Raw genomic sequence first — 25,180 nt, forward strand, 5'->3', positions numbered from 1 at the left:
CTTCAATGCCTGATCTAAAGGCTGCTAGATTTGGGAATGTCATTTTAGGTGAAAATTGAAAGAAAGGGTTCGATCCTTAAAACCTATCTAGGGTATGTGAGACGTTAGCGTCCCACCTCTTCAACAGCCAGTGAAACTGCAGGGCGCCAAATTCAAATACAGAAATAGTCATTATAAAAATTCAGAAAACAAAACATATTTTACATAGGTTTAAAGATTAACTTCTTGTGAATCCAACCACGGTGTTTTAAAAAATGCTTTACGGCGAAAGCATACCTTACGATTATTTGAGAACATAGCCCAGCAGACAAATCATTACAAACAGTAACCAGCCAAGTAGAAGAGTTACACAAGTCAGAAATAGAGATAAGATTAATCCCTTACCTTTGATGATCTTCATATGGTTGCACTCAGAAGACATTCATGTACTTAATAAATGTTCCTTTTGTTCGATAAAGTCTCTTTATATGCAAAAACCTCAGTTTTGTTCGTGCGTTTTCTTCAGTAATCCACAGGCTCAAACGCAGTCACAACAGGCAGACAAAAAAAATCCAAATTGTGTCCGTAAAGTTCATAGAAACATGTCAAACGATGTTTATATTCAATCCTCAGGTTGTTTTTAGCCTAAATAATCGATAATATTTCAACCGGACAATAACGTCGTCAATATAAAAGGTAAACATGAACGGCACTCTCTCGGTCACGCGCATGAAAAAGCTCTGTGACACGGCAGGGTCCACTCATTCAGACTGCTCTTACTCCCTCATTTTTCAGAATAAAAGCCTGAAACAATTTCTAAAGACTGTTGACATCTAGTGGAAGGCATAGGAACTTCAATTTGAGTCCTAAGTCAATGGATGCTGTAATGGCATTGAATAGAAAACTACAAAACCAAAATAAATCCTACTTCCTGAATGGATTTTTCTCAGGTTTTCGCCTGCCAAATCAGTTCTGTTATACTCACAGACACTATTTTAACAGTTTTGGAAACTTTAGCGTGTTTTCTATCCAAATCTACCAGTTATATGCATATCATATCTTCTGGGCCCGAGAAGCAGGCAGTTTAATTTGGGCATGCTTTTCATCCAAAATTCCGAATGCTGCCCCCTACCCTAGAGAAGTTAAGGGGGTAAGGTCTACACTTGTTGTATTCGGCGCATGTGACAAATAAAGTTTGATTTGATTCAACCTTAATGGTACTCCCAAAATAATTTTACGCTGTCTATTCTCAGTTTGAATGCTTGCTACCCTTTTTACTCTTGAATAGTAGTCAGGCCTTAGATGAGTGCATAGATTGACCCTTATCCTTTATTATAAACTGGAGCACCCCGTTTATATTTCTTTGAAATCAGCAGATGATCATATAATGCCAGTCCTTTACAGTACGTGGACATTGTTTTGATGCTACAGACTGTGTCCATTCTGGGGTAGTAACCTTTTTGCACATTGTTGCAGTACAAAGGTATATTGACAGGTCTCTGCAGTGTGCTCTTTATACTCTGACAAACACAACTGAGCAATACTGAGTAAGTCTACTTTATTTTTATGAAATATGTAAGTTATAACTCAAGAACAAATTACATCTAGTCTTACATGTATTCTTGGTGCATTTGTGTTTCATCGAGCAATGTACAGACCAGATGCAGGTTCTGAGGATGAGGAAAGGTAAGTTGAAATCCAAACAATTGATCCAGGTTTGTTTCCCATTTTCAAATTAAAGATGTCCTTTCCAGCTTAATTCATAACGAATTGCCTTTGAATTGTATCACACATATCTCAGTTTTCCTACATTTGCTTGGTATATTTATTTGTCTGCAGATATAAGCGCTGGTATGAAAAGTGGGGTATTCTACAGCCGTTTGGATAGACAAGTGCGACCATTCATCGAACTCATTGATTTTCAGAGATCGACTGGAATCGAGAAGGACCTGACATTGCCAGCCATTGCTGTCGTATGAGACCAGTGCTGGATGCATTATCTTGGGGTCCCGAGTGGCGCAGCGGTCTAAGGCACTGCATCTCAGTGCTAAAGGCGTCACTAGTGACCCTGGTTTGATTCCAGGCTGTATCACAACCGGCCGTCATTGGGAGTCCCATAAGGTGGTGCACAATTGCCCCAGCAATGTTAGGGGTAGGCCATCATTGTAAATAAGAATTTGTTCTTAACTGACTTGCCTAGTTAAATAAAGGTTTAATAAAAAATAAACATTTAAAAAAATCTGAGGGGGCACTACGCAGAGGAAGTGGTGAGATGGATCAGATGAAAACTATCTTGAGTAGAGAGTAGCAGACGCATGGAGAAATATGTTTCTACCCAACGGGGTCTTCCTCAAGTCAGTGCTGTGTGAAGAAACATGTTGTCATGCATCTGCTACTGCATCATTAGATCAGTAAATGTTCTCTTTACAATTTATAGGCTGCATTTCTTATATTGCATAACAAATACCAATTGGGTGCAACTTTTATTTAAAACAAATCTATTTCCTCTTAGGTATTGTCACCAGGTGTCTGTTGGAATTGAAACTAAGGAAGAGTTTTGGAGGCAAATGGAAGGTAAAGATCTGTTATCAAGGGATATTGGAGACTTTTGAGGACCCCTCATTGGTTGAGATTCATGTCAGAACAGGTATGCAAGTTTCAACTGAATGTAAAGCATTAAATGTCACCTTATATTCCCCAAAATATACAGTAGATACATACTGACAGTGTCATTTTATGTTGGCTTATAGTTTTCAATAGATAGTCAAATTCACAAAGGTACGATTACAGGGGTGAATAATGTTACCCAATTACCTGTTTTTAAAGCTCAGAATACTCTAGCCGGAGATGGTGTTGGGATCTGTGATGACCTGATCACGCTGGAGATCACGTCTCCTGATGTATGTGACGTCACACTTATTGATCTACCTGGGATTACCACTGTACCTTTCAAAGACCAACCAGAGGATATTGGTGACCAGGTTAGTGTCACAAAATGAATGGGGTTAGGAGGAAGTAGATACTGTATGTAGACGATGTAACTATTATTAATGTGCATTTTGAACCTTGTTAACTTCACTGAATCATATACAGTGCTCTCCACATTTATTTGGACAGTGAAGAGATTAAAGTAGTCTAACGGTTAGTATTTGGTCCATCAATGTGTCAAGCCTATGACTCAACTCATGTCTTGCCCTATAGTAACTGAATGGTTATTTTCTCCTTGTCTCAGATTGACTATGTGTAACGGATGTGAAATGGCTAGCTAGTTAGCGGTGGTGCGCGCTAATAGCCTTTCAATCGGTGACGTCACTTGCTCTGAGACCTTGAAGTAGTGGTTCCCCTTGCTCTGCAAGGGCCGCGGCTTTTGTGGAGCGATGGGTAACGATGCTTCGTGTGTGACTGTTGTTGATGTGTGCAGAGGGTCCCTGGTTCGCGCCCGGGTCGGGGCGAGGGGACGGACTAAAGTTAAACTGTTACATATGTATCACTGACAGATGTTAGCAGTCTGTTTCAACAGATAATACTCTTACCAATTTTGGTCTTTCATGTCGATTTAGATCAGACATCTTATTTTGAATATTATTATAAAACAAGAGACCATTAACCTGGTAGTAGTGCCATGCAATGTTGACATAGCAACAACTGAAGCATTGAGAACGGCACATTCAGTGGATCCCAAAGGTGCAAGGACTCTGGATATTATCACAATTGTTTATTTGAACTCCTCACCCTTTTCTCTCATGAAAATATATTTTTTAAATATGGATATACAGTTTGTACTGTGTTTACAATAAATTCTGATCAAGCCAGACTTGGTTGGCAAAGGAGCAGAGCCAGACATCTTAAAAAGTGTTAATGGCCAAGTTGTTCACCTGAACAAAGGCTATATCATCGTAAAATGCCCTGGCCAGAGTGATATCATCCAGAAGATCTCTTTGGCGGACGCCACTTGACTGGAAATGGAATTCTTAGAAAACCACCACCACTTTAGACAATTTTTGTAGCACCACTTCATACCAGGGGGTCAATGTTGATCCCAATAGGCCATTGAATCAGCTGCTTTCACTGCCCTTAACATATCAGTCAGCTATAAAAGTCACTGATTGTCTGGGCAGTTTAATTGTTACTGTGTGTCAGTCATACTGTGTGTCAGTCAAACTGACTATCCTACCGATCCTCGACTTCGGCGATATCATTTACAAAATAGCTTCCAATACTCTACTCAGCAAACTGGATGCAGTCTATCACAGTGCCATCCGTTTTGTCACCAAAGCCCCTTATGCCACCCACCACTGCGACCTGTATGCTCTAGTCGGCTGGCCCTCGCTACATATTCGTCACCAACCCACTTGCTCCAAGTCATCTATAAGTCTTTGCTAGGTAAAGCTCCGCATTATCTCAGCTCACTGGTCACGATAACAACACCCACCCGTAGCACGTGCTCTAGCAGGTATATCTCACTGGTCATCCCCAAAGCCAACACCTCTTTGGCCACCTTTCCTTCCAGTTCTCTGCTGCCAATGACTGGAACGAATTGCAAAAATCGCTGAAGCTGGAGACTTATATTTCCCTCTTTAACTTTAAACATCAGCTATCTGAGCAGCTTACCGATCGCTGCAGCTGTACATAGCCCATCTGTAAATAGCCCACCCAATCTACCTACCTCATCCCCATACTGTTTTTATTAACTTTTCTGCTCTTTTGCACACCAGTATTTCTACTTGCACATCATCATCTGCTCATCTATCACTCCAGTGTTAATTGCTAAATTGTAATTTACTCCGCTACTGTGGCCTATTTATTGCCTTACCACCTCACGCCATTTGCACACACTGTATATAGACTTTCTTTCGTTTCTATTGTGTTATTGACTGTACGCTTGTTTATTCCATGTGTAACTCTGTGTTGTTGTTTGTGTCGCACTGCTTTGCTTTATCTCCCCACTTTTCATACCAGCGCTTATATCTGCAGACAAATAAATATACCAAGCAAATGTAGGAAAACTGAGATATGTGTGATATAATTCAAAGGCAATTCGTTATGAATTAAGCTGGAAAGGACATCTTTAAATAAAAAATACCAGCTGGTCTCAAAAGTCTTCTAGAATTGCAGAACTACCAGACATTTGAGATCTGCTAACTTGCCTTTATCATCTGTCATTAGTTTTGATAATTGAACATTTACAAGTAGTTATCTTTAAATTCCATAGTCAAACAAAAGTGATAAGCCTGGTTCTTCTTACCAAACCAAAAATTTGGTATATGCAACTAGAACAGGTTTTTGGGGGGTCCTGATTTTGAATATTGAATAGTTAGCTCCCTGTGTGTTTAGGCTAGAGACTTACCATTGCTTGTAGTGGCTGCAGTTCAACCCCCTCTTTCTGCTGATATAAAGTTTGCAGCTATTGCGTAACATTGGGCTTGTGAAAGCGGTCTTTTTCTACAGATAAGGATCCGGACAAGAAAATCACCACGAAATCGTCTGTAAATCCCAAAGCATTTGAGCTACAAACTGAAGTCACCACCATTGAAATATTAGACTGAAGAATATGACAGTGTGAGCTGTTTTGCTGTAAGATATACACAAGCTTTATGGCAGTCGTCTGAACTCTGTCACAGACGTCCTCATTTCAAAGAGGTCTTTTCAAAAAACCAACCGTCCAGACCGAACTGTTGGAGCTACAAACTAATATGTCACCAATATCGAAAGGGGAGACTCTCACGAACACAGAGGTGTCAGTTGTTCTGCTCCATGATACAAGCTTCAGGGGTGTCTTCTTAAATCTCTCAGATATTTTTATTTATTTATTTATTTATTTCACCTTTATTTAACCAGGTAGGCTAGTTGAGAACAAGTTCTCATTTGCAACTGCGACCTGGCCAAGATAAAGCATAGCAGTGTGAACAGACAACAACACAGAGTTACACATGGAGTAAACAATAAACAAGTCAATAACATGGTAGAAAAAAGAGAATCTATATACAATGTGTGCAAAAGGCATGAGGAGGTAGGCAATAAATCGAATAATTAGAATTTAGCAGATTAACACTGGAGTGATAAATCATCAGATGATCATGTGCAAGTAGAGATACTGGTGTGCAAAAGAGCAGAAAAGTAAATAAATAAAAGCAGTATGGGGGTGAGGTAGGTAAATTGGGTGGGCTATATACCGATGGACTATGTACAGCTGCAGCGATCGGTTAGCTGCTCAGATAGCAGATGTTTAAAGTTGTTGAGGGAGATAAAAGTCTCCAACTCCAGAGATTTTTGCAATTCGTTCCAGTCGCAGGCAGCAGAGAACTGGAAGGAAAGGCGGCCAAATGAGGTTTTAGCTTTAGGGATGATCAGTGAGATACACCTGCTGGAGCGCGTGCTACGGGTGGGTGTAGCCATCGTGACCAGTGAACTGAGATAAGGCGGCACTTTACCTAGCATCGCCTTGTAGATGACCTGGAGCCAGTGGGTCTGACGACGAACATGTAGCGAGGGCCAGCCGACTAGGGCATACAGGTCGCAGTGGTGGGTCGTATAAGGTGCTTTAGTAACAAAACGGATGGCACTGTGATAAACTGCATCCAGTTTGCTGAGTAGAGTATTGGAAGCTATTTTGTAGATGACATCGCCGAAGTCGAGGATCGGTAGGATAGTCAGTTTTACTAGGGTAAGTTTGGCGGCGTGAGTGAAGGAGGCTTTGTTGCGAAATAGAAAGCCGACTCTAGATTTGATTTTGGATTGGAGATGTTTGATATGAGTCTGGAAGGAGAGTTTGCAGTCTAGCCAGACACCTAGGTACTTATAGATGTCCACATATTCTAGGTCGGAACCGTCCAGGGTGGTGATGCTAGTCGGGCGTGCGGGTGCAGGCAGCGAACGGTTGAAAAGCATGCATTTGGTTTTACTAGCGTTTAAGAGCAGTTGGAGGCCACGGAAGGAGTGTTGTATGGCATTGAAGCTCGTTTGGAGGTTAGATAGCACAGTGTCCAAGGAAGGGCCAGAAGTATACAGAATGGTGTCTTCTGCGTAGAGGTGGATCAGGGAATCGCCCGCAGCAAGAGCAACATCATTGATATATACAGAGAAAAGAGTCGGCCCGAGAATTGAACCCTGTGGTACCCCCATAGAGACTGCCAGAGGACCGGACAACATGCCCTCCGATTTGACACACTGAACTCTGTCTGCAAAGTAGTTGGTGAACCAGGCAAGGCAGTCATTAGAAAAACCGAGGCTACTGAGTCTGCCGATAAGAATATGGTGATTGACAGAGTCGAAAGCCTTGGCCAGGTCGATGAAGACGGCTGCACAGTACTGTCTTTTATCGATGGCGGTTATGATATCGTTTAGTACCTTGAGCGTGGCTGAGGTGCACCCGTGACCGGCTCGGAAACCGGATTGCACAGCGGAGAAGGTACGGTGGGATTCAAGATGGTCAGTGATCTGTTTGTTGACTTGGCTTTCGAAGACCTTAGATAGGCAGGGCAGGATGGATATAGGTCTGTAACAGTTTGGGTCCAGGGTGTCTCCCCCTTTGAAGAGGGGGATGACCGCGGCAGCTTTCCAATCCTTGGGGATCTCAGATGATACGAAGGAGAGGTTGAACAGGCTGGTAATAGGGGGTGCGACAATGGCGGCGGACAGTTTCAGAAATAGGGGGTCCAGATTGTCAAGCCCAGCTGATTTGTATGGGTCCAGGTTTTGCAGCTCTTTCAGAACATCTGCTATCTGGATTTGGGTAAAGGAGAAGCTGGGGAGGCTTGGGCGAGTAGCAGCGGGGGGGGGGGGGGGGCGGAGCTGTTGGCCAAGGTTGGAGTCGCCAGGAGGAAGGCATGGCCAGCCGTTGAGAAATGCTTGTTGAAGTTTTCGATTATCACGGATTTATCGGTGGTGACCGTGTTACCTAGCCTCAGTGCAGTGGGCAGCTGGGAGGAGGTGCTCTTGTTCTCCATGGACTTTACAGTATCCCAGAACTTTTTGGAGTTAGAGCTACAGGATGCAAATTTCTGCTTGAAAAAGCTGGCCTTTGCTTTCCTGACTGACTGCGTGTATTGGTTCCTGACTTCCCTGAACAGTTGCATATCGCGGGGACTCTTCGATGCTATTGCAGTTCGCCACAGGATGTTTTTGTGCTGGTCGAGGGCAGTCAGGTCTGGAGTGAACCAAGGGCTATATCTGTTCTTAGTTCTGCATTTTTTGAACGGAGCATGCTTGTCTAATATGGTGAGGAAGTAACTTTTAAAGAATGACCAGGCATCCTCAACTGACGGGATGAGGTCAATATCCTTCCAGGGTACCCGGGCCAGGTCGATTAGAAAGGCCTGCTCGCAGAAGTGTTTTAGGGAGCGTTTGACAGTGATGAGGGGTGGTCGTTTGACCGCGGACCCGTAGCGGATACAGGCAATGAGGCAGTGATCGCTGAGATCTTGATTGAAGACAGCAGAGGTGTATTTGGAGGGCAAGTTGGTCAGGATAATGTCTATTAGGGTGCCCATGTTTACGGATTTAGGGTTGTACCTGGTGGGTTCCTTGATGATTTGTGTGAGATTGAGGGCATCTAGCTTAGATTGTAGGACTGCCGGGGTGTTAAGCATATCCCAGTTTAGGTCACCTAACAGAACAAACTCTGAAGCTAGATGGGGGGCGATCAATTCACAGATGGTGTCCAGGGCACAGCTGGGAGCTGAGGGGGGTCGGTAGCAGGCGGCAACAGTGAGAGACTTATTTCTGGAGAGATTAATTTTTAAAATTAGAAGTTCGAACTGTTTGGGCATAGACCTGGAAAGTATGACAGAACTTTGCAGGCTATCTCTGCAGTAGATTGCAACTCCTCCCCCTTTGGCGGTTCTATCTTGACGGAAAGTGTTATAGTTGGGTATGGAAATCTCAGAATTTTTGGTGGCCTTCCTAAGCCAGGATTCAGACACGGCAAGGACATCAGGGTTGGCAGAGTGTGCTAAAGCGGTGAGTAAGACAAACTTAGGGAGGAGGCTTCTGATGTTGACATGCATGAGACCAAGGCTTTTTCGATCACAGAAGTCAACAAATGAGGGTGCCTGGGGACATGCAGGGCCTGGGTATACCTCCACATCACCCGAGGAACAGAGGAGTAGTAGGATGAGGGTGCGGCTAAAGGCTACCAAAACTGGTCGCCTAGAGCGTTGGGGACAAGGAATAAAAGGAGCAGATTTATGGGCGTGGTAGAATAGATTCTGGGCATAATGTGCAGACAGGGGTATGGTGGGGCACGGGTACAGCGGAGGCAAGCCCAGGCACTGGGTGATGATAAGAGAGGTTGTATCTCTGGACATGCTGGTCACAATGGGTGAGGTCACCGCATGTGTGGGAGATGGGACAAAGGAGGTATCAGAGGTACGGGGAGTGGAACTACGGGCTCCATTGCAAACCAAAACAATGATAACTAGCCTGAACAACAGTATACAAGGCATAAAGTAATTGCAGGTCTTGATTGGGAGAGCTAGCTAAAACAACAGGTGAGGTAACAGCAGCTAGTCAGCTAACACAGCAACAGCAGGTAAAATGGCGATGACTAGGCAGAGAGGGTCGGATTAACTACACACAGAGCCTGAGTTAAAACACAGAGCCGACAGATAAAACACAAATAAACAGAATGGAGTACCGTGAATTAATGGACAGTCCAGCAGGCATCGGCTATGTAGCCAAGTGATCATATTGTCCAGGGGGCAGCCGTAGATGTAGCAGGGAAGCCGCCACTACGCTAGCACGCGGCGTTTAAAGTTAGTAGCCCGGGGGTGGACTGCTCAGACGGAGGGGGTCTGCTCAGACGGAGGCCGGTTGAGGGCACAGCGGATGGGGTATTTGTCGGCAGACCAGACGTGGTGGTGCGGCGGGGCGCCGTGTCGACAGAGAATCCAAGCCAGATGGCGAAAGAGGTATTGTAGAATTTTGTTTGCTAACTGGTGCTAGCTTCGTGGCAGTGGTGCCAGCTGCAAGCTAGCTGTGAGGATCAGAAGTGGCTCAGGGATTACGGCAGGAATCCGGCGTTGTTGTGGAGAGACAGTCCGATGCTGGTAAATTGGTGAGTAATATCCAGGCTAATAACAGGGCTGGTGTCTGTGCAGAAGGTAAAAGCTGCTAGCAGTGGCTAAAAATGACTAAATAGCTTGTAGCTGGTTAGCTGGTTAGCTACTGGGGGTTCTTGAATGTGTTCTAAAGTTAAAAATAAAAGCGATTCCGTATCACATTGGGTGAGGTAGGTTACCGGAAGGTATAATCAAATTAAAAATCGAAAAGAGATAGAAAAAAAATTAAAATATATACAAAAAATACGAAAAATACAAAAGTATACGAGAGGACGAAACGAAACACGTCTACACTGCTATGCCATCTTGGATATAAGACACACACTTCAAAACCTTATTCCATATGATTTATTTTGGGACTCTGTGTTGCCATGTACAAATGTGTTATTTAATGTGTTTCTAATGGGCTAAAACAGTAAAGGCCAATTCAATGTTTGATCAAATATTTTGTATATATTTCAAATAAAATGTATAAAATGCGCCGAATACACCTTACCGTGAAAAGCTTACTCACAACCTTACTTAAAAGCCCTAAAAGATCTTAATCAAATGGCAAAATTATCAATTTTATGACTATCTTAAAACAATGCCATATGTTAGCTGAGTAGATATTGTGATCTAAGGCTTAGACCTACAGGGGATTTAAAATGGGCCCCCAGGTGTTTTTGGAAATAACTTTCACAATGGCAGAGTTATTAGGACTCACAAAATGCATCAAAAACAGCCATGGCGGTACTAGTGCTAAGGGCATGTGGAAACTTATTCTCACATTGGTTTATGGCTCGTTTATACACACGTCTGTGCATCTCAATTACAGTCCACTTCTTGAGCAAAACAAGGTTACAATACAATGCCTTTCCACCAAGCTCACACAAGATCTGGTAGATCATATCAAGTTAAGTTGACTGTTAACTTGTCATTGACAATTACATTCAATGCTAAGAACACTACTTAACTTCAATTAATTGTTTCCCAACAGACATCACTGCCATACTTGACAGACGAAATCAGAGAGCATCTTGAGACTGTTAAAACAGTACTGAATAAGTATAGCACAGGTCCTCCACTGAAACGTAAAAAGATGGGGCCCTAACTGAAGGAGATGAGTACACAGAAACCTGAAGAAATAATGTGAACAATAATCTTTTCATATAATTGTTCAAATCTATATTCCACTGTTGAAATTAGGATCATGTTGCCACTAATCTCAGCACCCAGAACCATGTCAGCTACTTGATTTTGGTTCTGGTACCAGATGTATAGACAGAGAAACTAGCGAGTGTTTCTCGATCCAGGAAACGAGAAACAAGAAAATATAGAATGAAATAATACAACAGTATCAGAAAGATCTGTACACTTGAAATTCTTATTAAATACTTGACAACGTGGTTGTGTCTACATTTCTAGAGACTTAAGGATGTCATTGACAAGATTCCTGAACTATGCAGAACTGGGAAGGATGCATCCTGTATTCCAACAGTGGGATAGTTTTCTCAGTAAAACCAAAGGATCACGTAAGACGTAAGTCCTGTAATCATTAGATTTCATGTTGCTGCTGTACTGATCATAGTTAATGCTTTGCAGTTGACAGGATGTAAGGCTGCTTACAACTTTATAGCCCAACAAAATTGTATTCCACTCAGTTGTTTGTTCTGTCTCTTGGTTCTAGGTATCATTTCAGTCACAAGGTGGCAACCATGATAAAGAACTACGATAAAGAACATTGTGGAAGGGAACTTTCAGTGCCTGTTGTATATATGAACATGCAGTTCAAAAGCACGTCTTTGGACTTCAAGAGCCGGCCTTGGAGGTCCTGAAACTCATTCCAGGTATTATTTAAACTGACATTCTGTGATATGACATGATCACAAAAGGCACAGTCTTTGTAGGTCGGAATTCGTCCCACTCCTCATGGTGTCACGCCCTGATCTGTTTCACCTGTCCCTGTGAGTGTCTCCACCCCCTCCAGGTGTTGCGTATTTTCCCCAGTGTATTTATCTCTGTGTTTCCTGTCTCTCTGTGCCAGTTTGTCTTGTATGTTTAGTCAAGTCACCCAGCGTGTTTTTCCCCGTACTCATTTTCTATTCTCTTTTGCTAGTCTTCCCGGTTTTGACCACTGCCTGACTCTGGACTACTTTCCCGCCTGCCTGATTATCCTGCCTGCCCTGACCTTGAATTTGCCTGCCCTTCGGTACCTATTGGACTCTGAACTGGTTTTGGCCTTTTGCCTGTACACGACCATTCTCTTGCCTACCCGTTTTTGGATTAGTTAACATTGTAAGACACCAACCATCTGCCTCCTGTGTCTGCATCTGGATCTCGCCTTGTGCCTTGATACATGGTACAGTAAAAGTACAAAGCTTAGTCTGTAGGCAGTAATATTTAATATGTGTACATACAGTATATTATATACAGTTGAAGTCGGAAGCTTACATACACTTAGGTTGGAGTCATTAAAACTAGTTTTTCAACCACTCCACAAATGTATTGTTAAAAACTCTTGGAAATAGGGGGAGCCATTTTCACTTCTGGATAAAATCGTGCCCAATTTAAATGGCCTCGTACTCTGTCCTACATCATATGATATGCATATTATTATTACTATTGGATAGAAAACACTCTGAAGTTTCTAAAACTGTTTGAATTATATCTGTGAGTAAAACAGAACTCATTTGGCAGGCAAACTTCCAAACAGGAAGTGAAAATTCTGAAATGGGTCTCTGTGAAAGGCATTGCCTATTCAATTGTCTTTTATTTATGGATCTGTATGCACTTCATACGCCTTCCACTAGATGTCAACAGGCAGTAGAACGTGGAATGAAGTCTCTAGCCTTTCTGGGACCGGATGGGACTCGTTGGAGTGAGAGGTCAGCCATATTGGTAGTACCTGGCTACGCACTTGGGTTTGTCATATCGTTTTCTGCAATGCGTTAGGTAGACACGAAGAAATGCTCCGTCTGGGACGTTATTGGATATATTTGTGAAAAACATCCTAAAGATGGATTATCAACTGAGTTTGACCAGTTTATTCAACTATTATTATGACTTTTTGAATTTTTCGTTCATGCGTAAAATCTTCATGGACACGTGAGCAACACCATGCTAGCCAAAGTTGCTAATTCGACATAAGAAATGGACATTCTAAAACAAAACAACGATTTATTGTGGAACTAGGATTCCTGGCACTGCATTCTGATGAAAGATCATCAAAGGTAAGGGAATATTTATGATTTTATTTCGTATTTTTGTGGACTCTTTGGAATCCAACATGGCGGAGAATGGCTGAGCGCTGTCTCAGATTATTGCATGCTGTGCTTTGTACTAAAGTTATTTTTTTAAATCTAACACAGCGGTTGCATTAAGAACCAGTGTATCTTTAATTATATATGCAACATGTATTTTTCAGCAAAGTTTATGATGAGTTTTTCTGTTAGATTACGTGGCTGTCTAAAATTTCTCCGGACATTTTGGTGCCATTTGTGACCATGTGACTATTTGTGGGTTTTGTGAAAGCTATCTTTACGGTGAAAAAATGGCGTTGTGTTTTGGGCTATTGTGGTGAGCTAACATAAATATATGTTGTGTTTTCGCTGTAAAACATTTTAAAAATCGGACATGTTGGCTGGATTCACAAGATGTTTATCTTTCATTTGCTGTACAACATGTATTTTTCATAAAAGTTTTATGATGAGTATTTCTGTATTTCACGTTGCTCTCTGTAATTATTCTGGCCGTTTTGGTGCCATTTGTGACCATGGCTGCAATGTAAAACCACGATTTATAGCTATAAATATGCACATTTTCGAACAAAACATAAATGTATTGTATAACATGATGTCATAAGACTGTCATCTGATGAAGTTGTTCAAAGGTTAGTGATTCATTTTATCTCTATTTGTGGGTTTTGTGAAAGCTATCTTTGCGGTGAAAAAATTGCGTTGTGTGTTGGGCTATTGTGGTGAGCTAACATAAATATATGTTGTGTTTTCGCTGTAAAACATTTGAAAAATCGGACACGGTGGCTGGATTCACAAGATGTTTATCTTTCATTTGCTGTATTGGACTTGTGATTTCATGAAATTATATTATATGATATCCCTGTGGCGCTAGGCTAGGCTATGCTAGTCAGCGTTTCTGATGAGGATGATCCCGGATCCGGGAGGAGGGGTCGGTAGAGGTTTTAACAAACTATAGTTTTGGCAAGTCGGTTAGGACATCTACTTTGTGCATGACACAAGTAATTTTTCCAACAATTGTTTACAGACAGATTATTTCACTTATAATTCACTGTATCACAATTCCAGTCGGTCAGAAGTTTACATACACTAAGTTGACTGTGCCTTTAAACAGCTTGGAAAATTCCAGAAAATTATGTCATGGCTTTAGAAGCTTCTGATAGGCTAATTGACATCATTGGAGGTGTACCTGTGGATGTATTTCAAGGCCTACCTTCACACTCAGTGCATCTTTGCTTGACATCATGGGAAAATCAAAAGAAATCAGCCAAGACCTCAGACAAAAAAATTCAGAACGCCTGACAATTTCCAAACACCTGAAGGTACCACGTTCATCTGTACAAACAATAGTACACAAGTATAAACACTATGGGACCATGCAGCCATCATACCGCTCAGGAAGGAGATGCGTTCTGTCTCCTAGAGATTAATGTACTTTGGTGCGAAAAGTGTAAATCAATCCCAGAACAACAGCAAAGGACCTTGTGAAGATGCTGGAGGAAACAGGTACAAAAGTATCTATATCCACAGTAAAACGAGTCCTATATCAACGTAACCTGACAGGCTGCTCAGCAAGGAAGAAGCCACTGCTCCAAAACCGCCATAAAAAAGCCAGACTGCGGTTTGCAACTGCACATGGGGACAAAGATCACACTTTTTGGAGAAATGTCCTCTGGTCTGATGAAACAAAAATAGAACTGTTTGGCCGTAATGACCATCGTTATGTTTGAAGGAACAATAGGGAGGCTTGCAAGCCGAAGAACACCATCCCAACTGTGAAGCACGGGGGTGGCAGCATCATGTTTTGGGGGTGCTTTGCTGTAGGAGGGACTGGTGCACTTCACAAAATAGATGGCATCATGAGGGAGGAAAAATATGTGGATATATTGAAGCAACATCTCAAGACATCAGTCAGGAAGTTAAAGCTTGGTCGCAAATGGGTCTTCCAAATGAACAATGACCCCATGCATACTTCCAAAGTTGTGGCAAAATGGCTTAAGGACAACAACGTCAAGGTATTGGAGTGACCATCACAAAGCCCTGAACTCAATCCTATAGAAAATGTGTGGGCAGATCTGAAAAAGCGTGTGTGAGCAAGGAGGCCTACAAACCTGACTCAGTTACACCAGCTCTGTCAGGAGGAATGGGACAAAATTCACCCAACTTATTGTGGGAAGCTTGTGAAAGGCTACCCGAAATGTTTGACCCAAGTTAAACAATTTAAAGGCAATGCTACCAAATACTAATTGAGTGTATGTAAGCTTCTGACCCGCTGGGAATGTGATGAAAGAAATAAACGCTGAAATAAATCATTCTCTCTACTATTAGTCTGACATTTCACATTCTTAAAATAAAGTGGTGATCTTAACTGACCTAAGACAGGGAATTTTTACATGGATTAAATATCATGAATTGTGAGAACTGGGTTTTTAAATGTATTTGGCTAAGGTGTATGTAAACTTCTGAATTCAACTGTACATACCTCACATGCGACTCAGAAATCGACAAAGCAATTAGCCCATTAAATGAATTATCTGACTCCATAAGATAAATAGCATATGCAATATTGTGCAAGTGTGTGTCTGTGTACAGTATGTGTACAAGTGTATTTAATTACTTTGTAAAATGAATGGATTGACATACAAGGCATAAAGCTTAAATTACAAACATTAACAAGCGTTACAAGGCATTATTCCAAGCATGGTCAAAATAAATCATGGCTTGTGCCATTGCCCATAGGTCATGGGAGAGGGAAAGAGAAAGAAAGAAAGAGAGAGAAGGGCCTTCTATGCCATCAAAAGGAACATAAAATTCTACGTACCAATTAGGATCGGGCTAAAAATACTTGAATCAGTTATAGAAGCCATTGCCCTTTATGGTTGTGAGTTCTGGGGTCCGCACACAAACCAAGAATTCACAAAATAGGACAAACACCAAATATCCTCTGTGTACAATGTAAAACACCAAATAATGCATGCAGAGCAGAATTAGGCCGATACCCGCTAATTATCAAAATCCAGAAAAGAGCCGTTTAAATTCTACAACCACCTAAAAGGAAGCGATTCCCAAAACTGAGAAGACTAGAATGATATTTGGCCCTAAGCAGAGAGTACACAGTGGCAGAATATCTGACCTCTGTGACCGACCCAAACTTAAGGAAAGCTTTGACTATGTACAGACTCAGTGAGCATAGCCTTGCTACCGAGAAAGGCCGCCGCAGGCAGACCTGGCTCTCGAGAGAAGACAGGCTATGTGCACACTGCCCACAAAATGAGGTGGAAACTAAGCTGCACTTCCTAACCTCCTGCCAAATGTATGACCATATTAGAGACATATATTTCCCTCAGATTACACAGATCCACAAAGAATTAGAAAACAAACCCAAATTTGATAAACTCCGATATCTACTGGGTGAAATACCACCATCTTAGCAGCAAGATTTGTGACCTGTTGCCATAATAAAAGGGCAACCAGTGAAGAACAAACACCATTATAAATACAACCCATATTTATGTTTATTTATTTTCCCTTTTGTACTATTTGCACATTGTTGCAACACTGTATATAGACATAATTTGACATTTGAAATGTCTTTATAATTTTGGAACTTCTGTGTAATGTTTACTGTTCATTTTTATCGTTTATTGCACTTTTGTTTGTTATCTACTTCACTTGCTTTGGCAATGTTAATATATGTTTCCCATCCCAATAAAGGCCATGAATTGAAATTGAAATTGAATTGAGAGAGTATCTCACCACAGCAGGTCAGGAACATAAGAGAAAGAACAATGAATCCAACACCCTTTTATAAGCATCTGAGCTGTCTGGATTCCAAAACTGAGTTGATGATCAATAGTATTACAGTAAAATTAACCTCCAATCAGATAGCAGACCTACCAGATGTAAACTCTGCTTCTCAGAGGTGAAACAATGGAGGTTGGTAAGATCAATGCAGAGGAAAATCTTGCGTACAGTTGATTATAAGAGTCACTTCGGGGGCTGCCCTTTAAGGGCTCATTTCAGCCAAATACCAGGTTTTCTACTAACCTTTGACTCACAACCTTAATCTAGAATGTACACTCTCAGAAAAAAGAGAACCCTTTTTCGTTCCAAGTAGAACATTTTTGGGTTCAATGTAGAAAGGGCTTTAAATGGAACCCAAAAGGGATCTACATGGAAGCCAAAAGGGTTCTTGAAAGGGTTCTCCTATGGGAACAGCCAAATAACCCATTAAGGTTTTAAATAGCAGAGTGTAGTATTTGTGAGATATATTTGGGAGATAATCTTATCTAATGCAAATAGTATCTTATTCCGATTTAAATTGTGGTTTAATCATTGGAACTTATTATTAGACAATATATTGTGAAATTCCAATGCAGAAGGATGAAATTGCATTGATATTGTATGGTGTCACTATGTTAAAGAGAAACTACACACAGGAAACACTGTGGCCCCGTCCGACGATACCCCCGGACAGGGCCAAACCGGCAGGATATAACCCCACCCACTTTGCCAAAGCACAGGTCCCACACCACTAGAGGGATACTTCAACCACCAACTTACTATCCTGAGACAAGGCCGAGTATAGCCCACGAAGATCTCCCCCACGGCACGAATCCGACGGGGGCACCAACCCGGACAGGAAGATCACATCAGTGACTCAACCCACGCAAATGACGCACCCCTCCTAGGGACGGCATGGAAGAGCACCAGTAAGCCAGTGACTAAGGCCCCGTAATAGGGTTAGAGGCAAAGAATCCCAGTGGAGAGAGGGGAACTGGCCAGGCAGAGACAGCAAGGGTGGTTCGTCGTTCCAGTACCTTTCCGTTCACCTTCACACCCCTGGGCCAGACTACACTCAATCGTAGGACCTACTGAAGAGATGAGTCTTCAAAAAATACTTAAAGGTCGAGACCGAGTCTGCGTCTCTCACATGGATAGGCAGACCATTCCATAAAAATGGAGCTCTATAGGAGAAAGCCATGCCTCCAGCTGTCTGCTTAGAAATTCTAGGGACAGTAAGGAGGCCTGCGTCTTGTGACCGTATCGTACGTGTAGGTATGGACGGCAGGACCAAATCGGAAAGATAGGTAGGAGCAAGCCCATGTAATGCTTTGTAGGTTAACAGTAAAACCTGAAATCAGCTCTAGCCTTAACAGGAAGCCAGTGTAGAGAGGCTAGCACTGGAGTAATATGATCAAATTTGTTGGATCTAGTAAAGATTCTAGCTGCCATGTTTAGCACTAACTGAAGTTTATTTAGTGCTTTATACGGGTAGCCATTGCAGTAGTCTAATCTAGAAGTGACAAAAGCATGAATACATTTTTCTGCCTCATTTTTTAACAGAAAGTTTCTGATTTTTGCAATGTTACGAAGATGGGAAAAAAGCTGCCCTAGAAATATTATTGATTTGTTCGTCAAAAGAGAGATCAGGGTCCAGAGTAATGCAGAGGTGCTTATTTGAGATGACTGTACAACCATCAAGATTAATTGTCAGATCCAACAGAAGATCTCTTTGTTTCTTGGGACCTAGAACTAGCATCTCTGTTTTGACCGAGTTTAAAAGTAAAACAATAGCCGCCATCCACTTCCTTACATCTGAAACACAGGCTTCCAGGGAGGGCAGTTTTGGGGCTTCACCATGTTTCATCGAAATGTACAGCTGTGTATCAGCCGCATAGCAGTGAAAGTTAACATTATGTTTCTGAATGACATCACCAAGAGGTAAAATATTTAGTGAAAACAATAATGGTCCTAAAACGGAACCTTGTGGATCACCGAAATTTACAGTTGATTTGTCAGAAGACAAACCATCCACAGAGACAAACTGATATCTTTCCGACAGATAAGATCTAAACCAGGCCAGAACTTGTCCGTGTAGATCAATTTGGGTTTCCAATCCCTCCAAAAGAATGTGGTGATCGATGGTATCAAAAACAGCACTAAGGTCTAGGAGCACAAGGACAGATGCAGAGCCTCGGTCTGACGCCATTAAAAGGTCACCTTCACGAGTGCAGTCTCAGTGCTATCATGGGGTCTAAAACCAGACTGAAGTGTTTCGTATACATTGTTTGTCTTCAGGAAGGCAGTGAGTTGCTGCGCAACAGCTTTTTCATTTTTGAGAGAAATGGGAGATTCGATATAGGACGACAGTTTTTTATATTTTCTGGGTCAAGGTTTGGCTTTTTCAAGAGAGGCTTTATTACTGCCACTTTTAGTGAGTTTGGTACACATCCGGTGGATAGGGAGCCATTTATTATGTTCACAAAGGAGGGCCAAGCACAGGAAGCAGCTCTTTCAGTAGTTTAGTTGGAATAGGGTCCAGTATGCAGATTGAAGGTTTAGAGGCCAAGACTATTTTTGTCAATGTCTCAAGGGATATAGTATTAAAAAACTTGAGTGTCTCCCTTGATCCTAGGTACTGGCAGTGTTGTACAGAGTCCGTAATTTGCTTTCTAAGGATCATAATCTTTTCGTCAAAGAAGTTCATGAATTTATCACTGCTCAAGTGAAAGCCATCCTCTCTTGGGGAATGCTGCTTTTTAGTTAGCTTTGTGACAGTATCAAAAAGAAATGTTGGATTGTTCTTATTCTCCTCAAGTAAGTTGGAAAAATAGGATGATCGAGCAGCAGTGAGGGCTCTTTGATACTGCACGGTACTGTCTTTCCAAGCCAGTCAGAAGACTTCCAGTTTGGTGTAGCGCCATTTCCGTTCCAATTTTCTGGAAGCTTGCTTCAGGGCTCAGGTATTTTCTTTATACCAGGGAGCTAGTTTCTTATGACAAATGTTTTTTTGTTTTTAGGGTTTTGACTGCATCTTGGGTGTTACGCAAGGTTAAATTTAGTTCCTCAGTTAGGTGGTTAACCGATTTTTGTACTGTGACGTCCTTGAGTAGGTGGAGGGAGTCTGGAAGGGCATCTAGGAATCTTTGGGTTGTCTGAGAATTTATAGCACGGCTTTTGATGATCCTTGGTTGGGGTCTAAGCAGATTATTTGATGCAATTACAAACGTAATCAATGGCCATAGTAGTATAAAATATGCAATGATATAACACAACACATGAGCTAAACTGGAATGACACTCTCCCACACAGTTGCATCAAAACAGCTGTGAGCAAACATGCCCCAAAATATTCTAATGAGCTGCCTCCCCTTCATTTGAATTATAATTAAAAGAGCAAAGAACCCTTTTGTGAACTGTAAAGAACCATTGAAAAGCTCAAAGGGTTATTTGCGTCATTATGGTTCCACATTGAACCATCACCTGTACCAAATAACCCTTGAGGAACCCACATTGTTTTGTGTGTACAGTATAGACCTAATGTTAAATATCGACCAGTATCAACCAGGCCTTCAAATCTGTATCTTGACATTTTATTTGAATTTTTTAAAGGTATAGTGCAAGCAGAGTTAGAGATGTGTGTGAAGCTTGTTTTTAAAGCTATCCTCAGCTCAAATGCCTTGCTTTGTTGAGTAAATATGAAGTGAAATATTTTACATCATAGATTATGGTTGTGAAGTTAAAATGGAAAATCAATGATAAATTGTTGTTTGAGTTATTCATGTAGTTAACTATCAGTCACACAACACAATTCCTCAGACTAAGATTGACAAAATCCATCTGAATCAGGAAGCCAAAGTTGAGAAGAAAATCAAAGAGTACACCAATATGGAGCCATTGGTGTACGGTCAGGATAGTATTTTCGTCAAGGGCTTGAAGGATCATGAAGATCACTTCAAAGAAGCCTTTGAGGAAGAGCAGTTTAATGATCCAGATGAAATTGAGGACAAGAACACCACTGCTACATTCAACTGTGCCGCATTTGATACCAGGAAGCTGACCCCACATACACTTTGGGTCTACTATGAGGTATGTTTGACAGCAGTATGATTTTCATAATAGGTGGTGGTGGGGGTGGAGATTCTACATTTAGGAGGATATACACTGGGAAAGTTCAGGAAGCACTGCACTGCGCTAACCCGTACACAAGAGGCTTTGCATGTTTCAAACAGCCCTTACACTAAAAGAGCATTATCACCATTTTTACAACTTCACAGTATTATTCCAATCACATAGTGTGGAAATATACATAAAGCATAGGAAAATTGAAAATTTGACTGCACTGGGCTTATAATTGAATAGAGCAGTCTGAATATTTTGTGGTCACACAGAATAAACTGCATGTATAACTATAGACAGTTTCATTTGTCTCACTAACTTTTTATTTACCTATTGATTTGATAGTATTATCAACTGATTATTCCAGTTCCACCAAGAACATTAAGTATTATTAATCCACATATTTGTATATTAATTATTTTACATTTTGGTTAACTTTTACTCTGACCAACCGTTGTCATAATGGTGGCAGTTAATTTCTTCAGATGAATAACATTGCTTTCTATTGTTTTATTGCCCTCTTGGTCATCTATACACATCTAACAATTGCTCTTAGTTATTTTTTATGTAACCATTTGTACTGTTTTCCACTTATAAGGAGGGAGGGGAGGTGGGGATGGCATGTCCAAAGACGATTTGTATTCTGTTTTGATATGATGCTGTACTTGGATTGAATAATTTCTGTGGAAATCAATAAAGAAGATTTTAAATGATAGTGAAGGGTAAGGCACTTCTGAATGCTTTCTACAGACTGTTGCACAATATGTCCAAAGATCACAGGTTCCTCAGTTTTCCCAAAGAAGTTGTGGCCATCGATGGTTGAAAAGCAATGATGTTGCAACTAGAGCCTTCAAAGTTTTGCCCAACCTGTACAGAAGGTTAAAATCACATTTACAGTGATGAATATTGCAACTTTTCCAATGTAACTCAATGTCTTAATCTTTGTGGCAAACATGTACAAGGCTAATTACAGACATATCAAACTGGTCCCATACATGACAGCAAATTGAGTTGACTCATAGACCAATGTCATGAGCAGGCCCACATGACAAAATACTACTTATTTACTACACAAAACCTATTTGTGCAGTAGTGACTATGTAGAGCCGTAGGGATTGTGTAGTGAATGTGTAGTTTAGGCACAAGTAGAGTTTTGTAGTGTTCAGTAGGAAAACAGTAGTGTTTCCAGTAGTAATCATGTAGAGATTTATACTACTTGATTTTGGTAGTAAATAAGTGTTCAAAACACTATAGCATTACTACACAGGCTTTTCGCAACCGCAGAAGAAGACACAACAGAAAATAGTTGTTTGTTGTTAGCTAGCTACTGTTTCTGACAATCATAAATGTAATCATCTTCCATCCTTCGTCATCTTGTTTTTCATAGTCCTTATGCTGGCACCATATGTAAGTTTAACTTTCCTTTATGTTTTATGAATACCTTCATGTCGTTGTTTAGCCATTTATATAACTTTTTACCACATCAAAAAGATTGCTAGCCAAAGCGGTATTGTGATTAGACTAGCTGTTCGCTGGCCACATTGAAATGTAGCTATGTACCCTCTGTTTTCGTCATGCTAGCTAATAACTGTGTGTGTTTGTATGCAAATGTACAGTATGTTCACATTGCTATAATGACCCATTCTACATACCTGTTTTGACCTGTTGCCAAAGAGGCCCTCAACATAAGAAGACTGTTGTGTTGTCACACTTGGTCCCTTTCAGACAATTTTTGTGAACTCAGTGCGGTTAGCTGAATTTTTTGTGTAGTGTGACCACTCCAAAAGGAATTCAGACACATCAAAAGATCCTCGAGAGGTGGTCTGAGTTTGGTTCGCTTTAATTCCGCGGTCCGGTTCCCTTTTTTAGGGCAATGTGAACACAAAGCTCCCCAGGTTCGCTTGTCAGACCATACTCTAGACTACTGCAACACCGTTCCCCCTGTCATAAACCCTCTCACATTGGTGTTACAAAAGAAAGAAGTTGATGATTTGCAGGTTCGCGGAGAAAAGGTGTGCTGTTTTTGGATAGGCCTATTGATTAGCGATTGTCAAGGATGCACAGAAATTCCAAAATATGTGTGTTTTTAGTTCAGATTATTTGTTTGCAATATGTGATCTATAGGCTAAGAGAGCTGCAGACGCTTTCCATTTGATTGTAGGGTTTGAATAGTGTGACAGACAAAATATTTGGTGAGAATCACATCATAGGGTACAAAATCGATTATAGCTCTTAAAGGGGCAATAGCCTACATTGGGTGTAGAATTTTCAATTACATCATTATTTAATCTGCAGTTATTCTTCTGCTATTTATTCTGTTAATAGTATCTTCTGATTACAATTATGTCTCATCTTTTGACTAAATGCAATCTACTAGCTTCCAAAATGTAAGTAGTTATACAGTTGAAGTCGGAAGTTTACATACACTTAGGTTGGAGTCATTAAAAACCGTTTTTCAACCACTCCACAAATTTCCTGTTAACAAACTATAGTTTTGGCAAGTCCGTTAGGACATGTACTTTGTGCATGACACAAGTAATTTTTCCAAAAATTGTTTACAGATGGATTATGTCACTTAAAATTCACTGTATCACAATTCCAGTCGGTCAGAAGTTTACATACACTAAGTTGACTGTGCCTTTAAACAGCTTGGAAAATTCCAGAAAACTATGTCATGGCTTTAGTAGCTTATGACAGGTTAATTGACATCATTTGAGTCAATTGGAGGTATACCTGTGGATGTATTTCAAGGCCTACCTTCAAAGTCAGTGCCTCTTTGCTTGACATCATGGGAAAATCTAAAGAAATCAGCCAAGACCTCAGAAAAAACATGGTAGACCTCCACAAGTCTGGTTCATCCTTGGGAGCAATTTCCAAACGCCTGAAGGTACTACGTTCATCTGTACCAACAATAGTACGCAGGTATAAACACCATGGGACCACGTAGCCGTCATACCGCTCAGAAAGGAGACTGTCTCCTAGAGATGAACGTACTTTGGTGCGAAAAGTGCAAATCAATTCCAGAACAACAGCAAAGAACCTTGTGAAGATGTTGGAGGAAACAGGTACAAAAGTATCAAAATCCACAGTAAAACGAGTCCTATATCGACATAACCTGAAAGGCCGCTCAGCACGGAAGAAGCCACTGCTCCAAAACCGCCATAAAAAAAGCCAGACTACGGTTTGCAACTGCACATGTGGATAAAGATCGTACTTTTTGGTGAAATGTCCTCTGGTCTGATGAAACAAAAATATAACTTTTCCTAACATTGCTATGTTTGGAGGAAAAAGGGTGAGGTTTGCAAGCCGAAGAACACCATCCCAACCGTGAAGCACGGGGATGGCAGCGTCATGTTGTGGGAGTGCTTTGCTGCAGGAGGGACTGGTGCACTTCACAAAATAGATGACATCATGAGGGAGGGAAATTATGTGGATATATTGAAGCAACATCTCAAGACATCAGTCAGGAAGTTAAAGCTTGGTCGCAAATGGGTCTTCCAAATGAACAATGATCCCAAGCATACTTCCAAAGTTGTGGCAAAATGGCTTAAGGACAACAACGTCAAGGTATTGGAGTGGCCACCTGACCTCAATCCTATAGAATATTTGTGGGCAGAACTGAAAAAGCATGTGCGAGCAAGGAGGCCTACAAATCTGACTCAGTTACACCAGCTCTGTCAGGAGGAATGGGACAAAATTCACCTAACTTATTGTGGGAAGCTTGTGGAAGGCTACCCAAAATGGTTGACCCAAGTTAAACAATTTAAAGGCAATGCTACCACATACTAATTGAGTGTATGTAAACTTCTGACCCACTGGGAATGTGATGAAAGAAATAAAAGCTGAAATAAATCCTTTCACATTCTTAAAATAAAGTGGTGATCCTAACTGACCTAAGACAGAGAATTTTTACTGTGATTGAATGTCAGGAATTGTGAAAAACTGAGTTTAAATCTATGTGGCTAAGGTGTATGTAAACTTCCGACTTCAACTGTATCTAGCTGAT

At 41.2% G+C, this 25,180-nt stretch overlaps 1 pseudogene; it reads left to right on the plus strand.

The window, feature by feature from the left end:
- Window positions 1-1,627: 1,627 nt before the first annotated feature.
- Window positions 1,628-11,130, plus strand: LOC120018514 (annotated as a pseudogene).
- Window positions 11,131-25,180: the final 14,050 nt, after the last annotated feature.

The sequence above is a fragment of the Salvelinus namaycush genome, chromosome 23, assembly GCF_016432855.1.
Source record: "Salvelinus namaycush isolate Seneca chromosome 23, SaNama_1.0, whole genome shotgun sequence".
Classification (NCBI taxonomy): domain Eukaryota; kingdom Metazoa; phylum Chordata; class Actinopteri; order Salmoniformes; family Salmonidae; genus Salvelinus; species Salvelinus namaycush.